This window comes from Alosa sapidissima, chromosome 1 (genome assembly GCF_018492685.1).
Source record: "Alosa sapidissima isolate fAloSap1 chromosome 1, fAloSap1.pri, whole genome shotgun sequence".
Taxonomy (NCBI): Eukaryota; Metazoa; Chordata; class Actinopteri; order Clupeiformes; family Clupeidae; genus Alosa; species Alosa sapidissima.
Window position 1 is genome coordinate 6,030,540 of NC_055957.1, and position 14,337 is coordinate 6,044,876.

A 14,337-nucleotide genomic window follows, 5' to 3' on the forward strand; every position below is an offset into this window, starting at 1 on the left:
CATTTATATTCTGGGCATGTTATGATGTCATTATGAGTTTACTCCATAGTCCGTCCGCTGAGCGGGGTTATGATGGGTGGGTGGGTGGTGGCAAGGAGAGAGCATACACTGGACGGCTCCTTGCAGGGCATGGGAGGGGTATGGGGGCCATTTTCCAAAAGAAGTTGCAAATAACGGTAAAGATATACAGATGAATGTGTAAATATCAGAAAATAATACAGCTGATTTACTATCTAGGTGATAGTGGATCGTTCTTTAATTGTCTCAAGTATTTTAAGCTATATGTCTTGTTAATGTTTGTCAAATTATTTCATTTTGGTTGTATTACACCACCATTACACCAAGTTATGTGTAATGCTTTAAATGCTAACAAGAGTCCAAATTAAAGTTATAATGAATGGACAGACATAGCACATATAGCGTAATAAATGTTTTTTATCTTTACCGTTATTGTGAACCTTAACATTATCAGTGAATTACAGTTAAGATGATAACAGTCAATAACAGCAAACACAGCTGTTCAATTTCAGTGCTGTAAAATAAAATTAACCATATTATTTTACAGATATTACAGTCAGTTGAAGACTGGTATTATTATTGCAACACTGAGTTGAAGGACAACAATACCTTAAATCTTCAATGAAGTGAATGAAAAATTGTGTATGAATGAATTGTCTAGAGATTGTGTAAGAATGGTGAAAAAACAGAGAAGAAAACAAAAAGTGCATCTTAAAAGTGTAACTTCTTTTGGAAAATGGCCCCTATACAGGGAACTTTTTTGGTCAACATTTTCATGAATTTTGGAATTATACCAAGTGGACAGTCATGCCATTGCTGTTTATCATGCATATCAAAGGTGTCCAAATCACCACCAATTTGCAGCTAACTCACAGTTTTCAACATATACAGTAGTGTGACACAAAAAGTGTTACTGCGTCACCCTTATTGTTGTCTTAATGACATATGCTTTGGCACAGTAAAGTCATGATACCATATGTACAAGATCACTTAAATAGTGCTGATTACAGACAATCTCTGTCATTTACTGTGGGATCAGTTCTGTTGCCTTTAAGTTAACACAGGTCAGAGGCCCAGCCTACATCTCGCTGCAACATCAGTATTTCTTGGAAAAGGGCAGGTTCTCCAAGGACATTCTGGTTGGTGGAGTTGTCACCAGCACCAGGGCATTTGAATGACATGAAAGCCATGGACAGCAATGCAATCTGCTGAGACAAGCATGTGAGTAAACATGCTTGCTGGAGACTGGTGATGTGTAAAGGAGTCAAATTCAGAGGACAAATTCAGAAGAACACCATTTGGATTAATAAAAAAAAGACGGCAACAACAGCTACTGTGTGGGACTACACAGCCGTTCTAAGAAGTGATTTCTATGTCTGTCGAGGCTGACAGGTGCATCTTAGCACTGTGTATATCTTTCATACCAATTGAACTGAACACCTTACCATTTTTGTTTGAGTGATGAAACTGCATGTTAGAAGTCATTTACATATTTACCACTGTCCACTTGGTATGCAGTTCTGTAAACAGGGTCTAATACACATGGTAAATCAAACTAAATTGCATTGATAAAGTAGTTCAAATACGCATCAGTTGATCATTTCATTTACAAATGTGACAATATATTGACAGACTTTAGATAATTATTTTGTTTATGTAAAAAATGCTATTTTTTGACATGCAGAATTCAGAGAAGAAAGTTTGTTTTTGTTTCTAACTTTTAGATTGGGTGAGGACAATTCAGTTGGCTACTTAATCAACCCAGGACAATGTTCAGCCATTAGTCCTGTACAACTACTTGAAATAAGACATATTGAATGGTTTAAGTTTTAAGTTGTTCAAGTTTTAAGTTTTTCATTTGGACCTGGTTTTGTGTGGGACTGATTTGTTTTAGCTGTGACTGTACTATTTTTATTAAAATACTATAAGTACCACACCAAGGATTGTAATTTAGATGGTGTGTAACATGTTACTTTACTTGTTGATATTGCATTAACTATTTTTTATTTGTTTTGTTTTGTTATATTATTGTGAATTATTGTGAAGTATGTTTTGGCATGGATAATTACAAAGAAGGAAAAAGAAGGAAGAGTTATTGATGTTATATCAGAAGAGTTACTGATGCTCTATACATTGCATTTCATAATGGTATATATGGAATCTTCACTAACATATTGCTAAAATGTACTGCTGGATCTGTACAATTCACCACCACAATACAATGGACTGAGTGTAAGAAGTCTTACTTTGTGACAAAACTGAACCAACCACTTCAGAGGTGTGGAGTCGAAAATGCTGTCATCAGATCTTCTGGCATATTGACTTTATGTGAGTACCTATTATATTTAACTGTACATTTATTCAAAGACAGGCATCCTAATTCTGATTCATCCATATTTGACAGGATGTGAACTTTAAGAAAAAGACATGCTGCTTTATTTCACCTCTGTATAGCATGTAGACTTTTATTGTAAATGTACGTCTGCTCTCAAATGACTATACAGAAAATGTTGGCCCAGGCCCAGCCTCACAGCCTTCCGAGTGGCCTGCACCGGTCCTGCTGCGGATCACGGACATCCGCCAGCATCGCAGCCTTCCGAGTGGCCTGCACCGGTCCTGCTGCGGATCACGGACATCCGCCAGCAACGCAGCCTTCCGAGTGGCCTGCACCAGTCCTGCTGCGGATCACGGACATCCGCCTGCATCGCAGCCTTCCAAGTGGCCTGCACCAGTCCTGCTGCGGATCACGGACATCCGCCAGCAACGCAGCCTTCCGAGTGGCCTGCACCATTCCTGCTGCGGATCACGGACATCCGCCTGCATCGCAGCCTTCCGAGTGGCCTGCACCAGACCTGCTGCGGATCACGGACATCCGCCAGCATCGCAGCCTTCCGAGCGGCCTGCACCAGACACAGTGCCTGTTGAGGATCACGGACATCTGCCAGCAACGCAGCCTTCCCAATGTTTGCCTAGGTTTCAAAGAATATACTTGCTGAGATGCTTCAGAGTTGTGGTGTGACCACTACCACAGGTGTGCACAGAACTTGTCCATGCGTCTATTCCATCAGACACACCAATCGTGAGGACAGCTGAGGCTCATGGACATGCACAAGCCACACAGCCTATTGAACCACCTGTACCAGATGGAGAGCCTGCTGAGACTCATCCTCCTTTTCCATTGGTGGTTGTGGTGGTGTAGAGGGGCTTTTACTTGTCACAGTGCCTGTTGAGGCTTATGTACCCTCACCTGCCTTGTGACCTGCTGAGGCTCATGCACCTAATCTTCGCTCATGCATCTAATCTTCGCAATAGGACAGCGTTACAAAGGACAATGAGCTGTAGATGTGGCCATTTACTGACTAAGGGTGGACAAGCCCAGTTAAGAAGATTGACTTTGTGCTGTAGATTATTATAGAACCATTTAGTAATACAAGGGAAATAGAAGTAATTAGGGCTTTAATGACTACATGTTTTTGCATTTTCTCAGTTTTATTGGTGGAGTTGCCACCAGCACTAGGACATTTGAATGACATGAATGCCATGGACAGCAATGCAATCAGAGAAGCATGTGAGTAAACACGCGTTCTGGAGGCAGCTGATGTGTAAAGGGGGCAAATTGAGAGGAAACATTCAGAAGAATACCATTTGGATAAAAAAAAAAAAAGACAGCAACATCCTTCCACCCTTCTGATTGGCCTGCACCAGTCCTGCTGCGGATCACGGACACCCACCAGCAACGTAGCCTTCCCAATGAACTGCACCAGTCACAAAGCCTGCTGCGGATGACAGACATCTGCCAGCCATGCAGCCTTCCAAGTGACCTGCACCAGACACAGGGCCTGCTGCAGACATCCACCAGCAACGTAGCCTTTTGAGTGACCTGCACCAGTCCTGCTGCGGATCACAGACATCCGCCAGCAACGTAGCCTTCCCAATGAACAACACCGGTCACATCCGCCAGCAACGCACTCTTCCGAGTGACCTGCACCAGACACAGGGCCTGTTGAGGATTACAGACATCTACCAGCCTCACAGCCTTCCGAGTGACCTGCACCAGTCCTGTTGTGGATCACATACATCTGCCAGCCATGCATCCTTCCGAGTGACCTGCACCAGTCCTGCTGCTGATCACAGACATCCGCCAGCAACGCAGCCTTCCAAGTGACCTGCACCAGACACAGGGCCTGTTGAGGATCACAGACATCTACCAGCCTCACAGCCTTCCGAGTGACCTGCACCAGTCCTGTTGTGGATCACATACATCTGCCAGCCATGCATCCTTCCGAGTGACCTGCACCAGTCCTGCTGCTGATCACAGACATCCGCCAGCAATAGCACGGACATCCGTTGACTACGCAGCCTTCCGAGTGACCTGCACCAAACACAGGGCCTGTTGAGGATATTTTAGTAGGATGTAACCTACGTTTTATACACTGTTAATGAATAGACATTTTGCTTTCTTAAACCTGTAGGACAAAATAATGTATACCTTTATTGTAAATTTACAACTGCTCTAAAATTACCTTACAGATAATGTTTGCCCAGTTTCAAAAAATATACCTTCTCAGATGTTTCAGAGCTGTGGTGTGGCCACTGCCATGGGTATGCACACAACTGCTCCATACGTCTGTTCCATGGGACACACCAATGGTTAGGACTGTTGAGGCTCATGGACATTCACAAGCCACACAGCCTATCGAACCACCTGTACCAGATGGAGAGCCTGCTGAGACTCATCTTCCTTTTCGCTTGGTGGTTGTGGTGGTGCAGACACACTTGTACTTGTCAGAGTGCCTTGAGGTTCATGGACCCACACCAACATTGTCACCTGCTAAGGCTCATAGCTGATCTTGGCAATCTACAACAGCACTACAGGACAGCATTACAAATGTCAATGAGTTGTACATGGGGCCATCTACTGAATAAGGGCTGACAAGCCGGGTTAAGAATATTGACTTTGTGCTGTAGATTATTAGCATATGTTCATATCACATAGCCATATTTATTCATATCACATAGCCTTATTTACTCTGTTCTTATAAAGTAACTGCTAATACACTGCACAATACACTGTTATAAAACACCTTATGTAAACAAACTGCATACTACTGTCTAAACTGGACTTTCTTGTCCTGCCTATGCCCCACCTTTCTATACTTTGTTTATAACATTGCACTTTTCTGACGCAAGGCACAAACTGCATTTCGTTGGCTTTGTACTTCGTTGGCTTTGAATCTAATCTAATTACCGTTTAGTAATCCAAGGGAAATAGAAGTAATGGGGATTTAATGACTTCATGTTTTTCTCAGTTTTATTATTTACTATTTTGGACATCTTTGCTTTTTGTTCCATGATTGTTTTATGTGGTGCTTTCTATTTCTTCCTTTAAATTGAATACAATAATTCTAAAAAAATGTCATACTATCATACTATATCTAGGAGGTTAGTTTTCAGGGTATTTGTTTGCATAACAGCATGCAATCAATTGGAACACTTATTGTTAATAATGTTTTAATAACAAACCAGAATAATTCAGAAAATATGATAAGATGTTAATATATTAAGCATAGAAAACATATGATGATGTGAATCACATGAAAAAAAGTTTGACACCTTTGATCACAAAACATATTTAAAGATGGTTTTGTCTACCACAGAGATGTAGCAGATTATCAATGACTGCAGTAATTACTTTTAGTCCATAACCCTGACAGTTAACAGACTAAGTACACTCCGGGATTAACTAGCCTACATTTTGAGATTGTAAGATTGTAAAATCTATGTAAATTTTGAGATTGTAAGATTGTAAAATCTATGTAAAATTGAATTACACATCACTAGCTATGCTATTATGAAATTGTGATTAATAAAGTACAAATGTTTTTTGCCTATATTTCTATTTACTCAAAAAAGACTTTGAGTACTCTGTGATTTTTTAAATGAATATACGAATAAATACAGCAAGTTTTACATTCTTATACAAAAACTGTTATCAACCTAAATTGCATCAACATCAAACATTGCCACGTGTCAGCCAAAGGACCTTTTTCAATAGCCAGCCAGTAAAGTTTAAATGAAAACACATGAAGACTTACAAGCCAAAACGCATTTCTGCAAATCGCAGTGCCCTCTGTAGGTGAAAGGTCATCAAATTTCTTGAGCCTTCAGCCTTTGGTTTTGATACATGAAAGGGTTGCTATGATATGAGCTGACTTCCTGTTTGATTGGCTAAGTTCTGAATACGGTTCTGAACGGTTCTGAATATGGCTTCAAAAATCAAGACATATGTAAGGCTCAGTCTGAAGATTGTCTGTGCCAACTTGACAAACAGACAAAATCTATGACCTGTGAAACAAAATCTTTTTTGAACAAAATCTAAGATGGTGGCAAGATCAGTTATGTTGAGGTCACAAGTTGGTATGCGTTAGTCTTAGGAACTTCAAGAGTAGGCTACTAACACTTTGAATGCCTCACTGTTTTCGGAAGCTTTGGCCCAGAGTGCCAACAATCTAGATCATTGTTGACAATTTTGTAAAGCCACAGCGTATTCTATGTTATAGCTATGGACACATGCTATAGCTTGTTTGAAAGGCAAGACATTAAGCTCTCAGTCTGTACAAACCGTTTATTTCTACATGCTTCTGTTCCTAAGAAATCCCAAGCTAAACAGTGGCTAGTGGATGGCAATTCCATACAAATAAACAAACATATTAAAGTTGGGCAATTCCACGAAAAATTGACTTTTTGTCACACAAATAACGCCAGTGAAATGCCTTGGCATTTGTATGATGTGAATGATAACATTCATTTTTTGTGCATTTTTTTCTCATTTACATTCTTCAGCCAAAAAAAGCAAATGCTCAAATTTCATGTAATCATTCATAACATACCATACCATGACATTTTATTGGCGTTATGGATGTTACAAAAAATGTAATTTTCCATGGAATTGCCCTGGAGATTTATCATCTTTGATGAAATATGAAGTGTTGCCTGTAAAGTTTCCAGGAAGTGACCTGGCGAGACTGCCACCTAGTGACAAACCCACGAAAATGGCCTGGTTTTGACCTGACGTGCATGTGTCACTGATTCAACCCAAAGTGACAACCATCAAAAGCAGAATTTTAAGCTAATGTCCTGATAAAATGTCCAGATTGCGCATTTTCATGAGTTTTTGATGGTCATATATGTCAGTTCTATTTATCATAGAGTTCCCCAAATAACACATAAAGTGTGTTAGAGTGTTTATTTTTGTAATAAAAAAAAGCTAAAAACACAATATTGCATTTTTGGCACTCAACGCATGGGAACAAAAAACGCAATACTGCATTGGTACTCAATGTGTTAATAGACATTCCTAGTAAGTTGTAATTCCAAACACATCAATATTTACAAGGAAAAATGCATTTTTGCTAATTACAGCAACCAAAAGGTCAAAATTTTTCTTGAGCATCCTTCTAATTGGGTCCTTAGTCCATGTACCGAGAATTGTTTTGATACCTGAAAGGGTTGCTAAGATATCAGCTCAGTTCCTGTTTGGCGGCTTCGCCACCAATGTCAATTGGCTGTTACAGGCGAATGCTTTCATCAATTGTTCCAAAAAGTAATGTATTGATAAGGCATGGTCTGAAGATGGTCTCTGCCAACATCAGCTGAAATTTGCGACCTGTGAAAACGATGTTATTGATTAAATCTAACATGGCAGCCGAATCAATTACGATGACATCACAAGTTGGCCTGGGTCGGCCTAAGGACCTCCAACAGTATTACCAGACACCACTAGTACGTTTCAATTCCAAACACAACAGCAGCTACAGACCAAAAGGCATGTTTCTTCATTACAGCGCCCCCTAGAGGTCAAAGGTCACCAGATTTATTGAGTGTCCCCCTGAGTCGGTCCTGAGTCCATGCACCCAGTTTGGCTTTGATACATGGCAGGGTTGTTGAGATATGAGCTCACTTCCTGTTTGGCGGCTTCGCCACCAATTTTGATTGACTGTTACAAGCGAATGCTTTTGCCAATTGTTCCAAAAAGCAATATATTGATAGATTATGGTCTGAAGATGGTCTCTGCCAATTTTGGTGGGAATCCGCTGAAATTTGTGACCTGTGAAAACTTGTACGTGTTTTTGATTAAATCCAATATGGCGGCCGAATCAATTACTATGACATCACAAATTCGCTTGGGTCGGCCTAAGGACCTCCAACAGTATTACCAGACACCACCAGTGCATTTTAATTCCTAACACAACAGCAGCTACAGGCCAAAAGGCATGTTTCTTAATTACAGCGCCCCCTAGAGGTCAAAGGTCACCAGATTTATTGAGTGTCCCCCTGATTGGGTCCTGAGTCTATGCACCCAGTTTGGCTTTGATACATGCAAGGGTTGCTGAGATATGAGCTCACTTCCTGTTTGGCGGCTTCGCCGCAAATTTCGATTGGCTGTTACAGCCGAATGCTTCTGTCAATTGTTCCAGAAAGCAATGCACTGATAAGGCATGGTCTGAAGATGATCTCTGCCAATTTTGGTGAGGATCCACTGAAATTTGTGACCTGCGAAAATTTTTACGTGTTTTTGATTAAATCCAATATGGCGGCCGAATCAATTACGATGACATCACAAATTGGCTTGGGACGGCCTAAGGACCTCCAACAGTATTACCAGACACCAGTAGTGCGTTTTAATTCTAAGCACAACAGCAGCTACAGGCCAAAAGGCCTGTTTCTCAATTACAGCGCCCCCTAGAGGTCAAAGGTCACCAGATTTCTTGAGCGTCCCCCTGATTGGGTCCTGAGTCCATGTACTAAGTTTGGTTATGATAGATGAATGGGTTGCTGAGATATGAGCTCACTTCCTGTTTGGCGGCTTCGCCGCAAACTTCGATTGGCTGTAACGCGCGAGCGGTTTTAGTTCTGAATACAAAAAGCAATACATTAATGGGGCATGGACTGTAGATGATATCTGTGAAGTTTGGTGTCGATTGGACCAAATTTGTGACCTGTGAAGACTTATTAGTGTTTTTGATGAAATCCAATATGGCGGAAAATCCATCATGGCGGAAATTGACGTCATAGGCTGCGTTGAACTCGGCTTGGTCCAAGGATTCCAACGATACCTCATTTTTGACAATCGGCCATACGGGTCAAAAGTTACGTGCGTGAACGCAAGTCCAACTTTGGCCTGTTGGTGGCGCTAGAGTGCTTGAGGTGCCATCATGAAACTTGGTGACATTAATCATGGGACTGTCCCTAATCAGTGTGCCAAATTTCACAACTTTTCACCAGACGGTTCTATGGGCTGCCATTGACTTTAATGGCGGAATAATAATAATAATAATAATAATAATAATAAATATAGCTGCAAGCAGCAATGAGGGGGCCAAGCAGAATAGGCCGGAGTAGCCACGGAGACAAGATAGAACTCAGCAGACACCCACGATCAACACTTGCAACAAGTGTCACATCAAAACATAGCTGATTTTGTAGGGCTGAAACAGGGCTGAGTATTGCCACCGCCTCCGCCAGCCAGCCCCCACCACCTAATCACCACTGCCCGTCCCACCCCGTCCTGCCCTGCCCTGCCCTTGCACGCACGCATTAGAATTAACTGGATGGAATATGTTGTCATCTGTTTCACATCCAAAAATAAATGATCGATAAAACACATCGCAACTACAGATCAAAATGCAATATTGCTAATTGCAGCACCCCCTACAGGTCAAAGGTCAACACATTTTTTGAGCGTCCTCCTAATGGGGTCCTGAACCTTTGTAGTAAGTTTGGTTATGATACATGGCAGGGTTGCTGAGATATGAGCTCACTTCCTGTTTGGTGGCTTCGCCGCAAATTTCGATTAGCTGTTACAGCCGAATGCTTCGGTCAATTGTTCCAGAAAGCAATGCACTGATAAGGCATGGGCTGAAGATGGTCTCTGTCAATTTTGGTGAGGATCCGCTAAAATTTGTGACTTGCAAAAACTTGTACGTGTTTTTGATTAAATCCAATATGGCGGCCGAATCAATTACGATGACATCACAAGTTGGCTTGGGTCGGCCTAAGGACCTCCAACAGTATTACCAGACACCACTAGTGTGTTTTAATTCTTAGCACAACAGCAGCTACAGGCCAAAAGGCATGTTTCTAAATTACAGCGCCCCCTAGAGGTCAAAGGTCACCAGATTTCTTGAGCGTCCCCCTGATTGGGTCCTGAGTCCACGTACAAAGTTTGGTTATGATAGATTAATTGGTTGCTGAGATATGAGCTCACTTCCTGTTTGGCGGCTTCGCCACAAATTTGATTGGCTGTTACGGGCAAACGGTTTTAGTTCCGAAGATGAAAAGGAGTATCTTTTGTGAGGCTTGTTCTGAAGATCATGTGTGTCAGGTTTGGTGTCGATTAGACAAAATTTGTGACCTGTGAAAACTTTTTAGTGTTTTTGATTAAATCCAAAATGGCGGAAAATCCATCATGGCGGAAAATAACGTCATAGGGTGCTTTGAACTCGGCTTGGTCCAAGGATTCCAACGATACCTCATTTTTGACAATCGGCCATACGGGTCACTAGTTACGTGCGTGAACGCACGTCCAACTTTGGCCTGTTGGTGGCGCTAGAGTGCTCTAGGTGCCATCATGAAACTTGGTGACATTAATCATGGGACTGTCCCTAATCAGTGTGCCAAACTTCACAACTTTTCACCAGATGGTTCTATGGGCTGCCATTGACTTCCATTGCAAAATAATGCGCATCAGCAACTACTGGCCAAAATGCATTTTTGTCAATTACGGTGCCCCCTAGAGGTCAAATGTCACCAAATTTCTTGAGCGTCCTCCCGATGGGGTCTGAGGTACATGTACTAAATTTGGTTTTGATACATGAAAGCGTTCCTGAGATATGAAATCACTTCCTGTTTGGCGGCTTCGCCGCAAATTTTGATTGGCTGGTACAGGTCAATGCTTCTGTCAATTGTTCCAGAAAGCAATGCACTCATCAGGCATGGTCTGAAGATGGTCTCTACCAATTTTGGTGAAGAACAGATAAAATTTGTGACCTGCGAAAACTTGTACGTGTTTTTGATTAAATTCAATATGGCGGCCGAATCAATTACGATGACATCACAAGTTGGCTTGGGTCGGCCTAAGGACCTCCAACAGTATTACCAGACACCACTAGTGCGTTTTAATTCTAAGCACAACTGCAGCTAAAGGCCAAAAAGCATGTTTCTTAATTACAGCGCCCCCTAGAGGTCAAAGGTCACCAAATTTCTTGAGCGTCCCCCTGATTGGGTCCTGAGTCCATGGACTAAGTTTGGTTATGATAGATGAATGGGTTGCTGAGATATGAGCTCACTTCCTGTTTGGCGGCTTCGCCGCATATTTCGATTGGCTGTTACGGTCAAACGGTTTGAGTTCCGAAGACGAAAAGTGATAACTTTTGTGCGGCTTGGTCTGAAGAGCATGTGTGTCAAGTTTGGTGACGATCGGACAAAATTTGTGACCTGTGAAGTTTTAGTTTCACTTTCACTAAAATCCAATATGGCGGAAAATCCATCATGGCGGAAAATGACGTCATAGGGTGCGTTGAACTCGGCTTGGTCCAAGGATTCCAACGATACCTCATTTTTCAAAATCGGGTCAACAGGTCAAAAGTTACGTGCGTGAACGCACGTCAAACTTTGGCCTGTTGGTGGCGCTAGAGCCCTCGAGGTGCCGACATGAAACTTGGTGAAATTAATCAATGTACTATCCCCAATCAGTGTGCCAAATTTCACAACTTTTTACCAGACGGTTCTATGGGCTGCCATAGACTTCAATGGCAGAGGAAAGATGTTAAATAATAATAATAAGAAATCATAGAAACACAATGGGTGCCTTCGCAGCTTCGCTGCTTGGCCCCCAAATATAGCTGCAAGCAGCAATGAGGGGGCCAAGCAGTATAGGCCGGAGTAGCCACGGCGACAAGATAGAACTCAGCAGACAGTCGCGATCAACACTTTCAACAAGTGTCACATCAAACATAACTGATTTTGTAGGGCTGAAACAGGGCTGAGTATTGCCACCGCCTCCGCCAGCCAGCCCCCCCACCTAATCACCCCTACCCGTCCCACCCCGTCCCGTCCCGCCCCGCCCTACCACGCACGCATTAGAATGAACTGGATGGAATATGTTGTCATCTGTTTCACATCCAAAAATAAATGATCGATAAAACACATCGCAACTACAGATCAAAATGCAATATTGCTAATTGCAGCACCCAAAACAGGTCAAAGGTCAACACATTTTTTGAGCGTCCTCCTAATGGGGTCATGAACCTTTGTAGTAAGTTTGGTTATGATACATGGCAGGGTTGCTGAGATATGAGCTCACTTCCTGTTTGGCGGCTTCGCCGCAAATTTCGATTAGATGTTACAGCCGAATGCTTCGGTCAATTGTTCCAGAAAGCAATGCCCTGATAAGGCATGGGCTGAAGATGGTCTCTGTCAATTTTGGTGAGGATCCGCTAAAATTTGTGACTTGCAAAAACTTGTACGTGTTTTTGATTAAATCCAATATTGCTGCCGAATCAATTATGATGACATCACAAGTTGGCTTGGGTCGGCCTAAGGACCTCCAACAGTATTACCAGACACCACTAGTGTGTTTTAATTCTAAGCACGACAGCAGCTACAGGCCAAAATGCATGTTTCTAAATTACAGCGCCCCCTAGAGGTCAAAGATCACCAGATTTCTTGAGCGTCCCCCTGATTGGGTCCTGAGTCCACGTACAAAGTTTGGTTATGATAGATTAATTGGTTGCTGAGATATGAGCTCACTTCCTGTTTGGCGGCTTCGCCACAAATTTGATTGGCTGTTACGGGCAAACGGTTTTAGTTCCGAAGATGAAAAGGAGTATCTTTTGTGAGGCTTGTTCTGAAGATCATGTGTGTCAGGTTTGGTGTCGATTAGACAAAATTTGTGACCTGTGAAAACTTTTTAGTGTTTTTGATTAAATCCAAAATGGCGGAAAATCCATCATGGCGGAAAATAACATCATAGGGTGCGTTGAACTCGGCTTGGTCCAAGGATTCCAACGATACCTCATTTTTGACAATCGGCCATACGGGTCAAAAGTTACGTGCGTGAACGCACGTCCAACTTTGGCCTGTTGGTGGCGCTAGAGTGCTCTAGGTGCCATCATGAAACTTGGTGACATTAATCATGGGACTGTCCCTAATCAGTGTGCCAAACTTCACAACTTTTCACCAGACGGTTCTATGGGCTGCCTTTGACTTCCATTGCAAAATAATGTGCATCAGCAACTACTGGCCAAAATGCATTTTTGTCAATTACGGAGCCCCCTAGAGGTCAAATGTCACCAAATTTCTTGAGCGTCCTCCCGATGTGGTCTGAGGTACATGTACTAAGTTTGGTTTAGATACATGAAAGCGTTGCTGAGATATGAAATCACTTCCTGTTTGGCGGCTTCGCCGCAAATTTTGATTGGCTGGTACAGGCCAAAGCTTCTGTCAATTGTTCCAGAAAGCAATGCACTCATCAGGCATGGTCTGAAGATGGTCTCTGCCAATTTTGGTGAGGAACAGATGAAATTTGTGACCTGCCAAAACTTTTATGTGTTTTTGATTTAATCCAATATGGCGGCCGAATCAATTTCGATGACATCACAAGTTTGCTTGGGTCGGCCTAAGGACCTTCAACAGTAGTACCAGACACCACTAGTGGGTTTCAATTCTAAGCACAACTGCTGCTACAGGCCAAAAGGCATGTTTCTTAATTACAGCGCCCCCTAGAGGTCAAAGGTCACCAGATTTCTTGAGCGTCCCCCTGATTGGGTCCTGAGTCCATGGAATAAGTTTGGTTATGATAGATCAATGGGTTGCTGAGATATGAGCTCACTTCCTGTTTGGCGGCTTCGCCGCAAATTTCGATTGGCTGTTACGCGCGAACGGTTTTAGTTCCGAAGACAAAAAGCAATGCATTAATGAGGCATGGTCTGTAGATGATATCTGTGAAGTTTGGTGTCGATCGGACAAAATTTGTGACCTGTGAAGAATTAGTTTCACTTTCACTAAAATCCAATATGGCGGAAAATCCATCATGGCGGAAAATGACGTCATAGGGTGCGTTGAACTCTGCTTGGTCCAAGCATTCCAACGATACCTCATTTTTGACAATCGGCCATACGGGTCAAAAGTTACGTGCGTGAACGCACGTCCAACTTTGGCCTGTTGGTGGCGCTAGAGCGCTTGAGGTGCCATCATGAAACTTGGTGACATTAAACATGGGACTGTCCCTAATCAGTGTGCCAAATTTCACAACTTTTC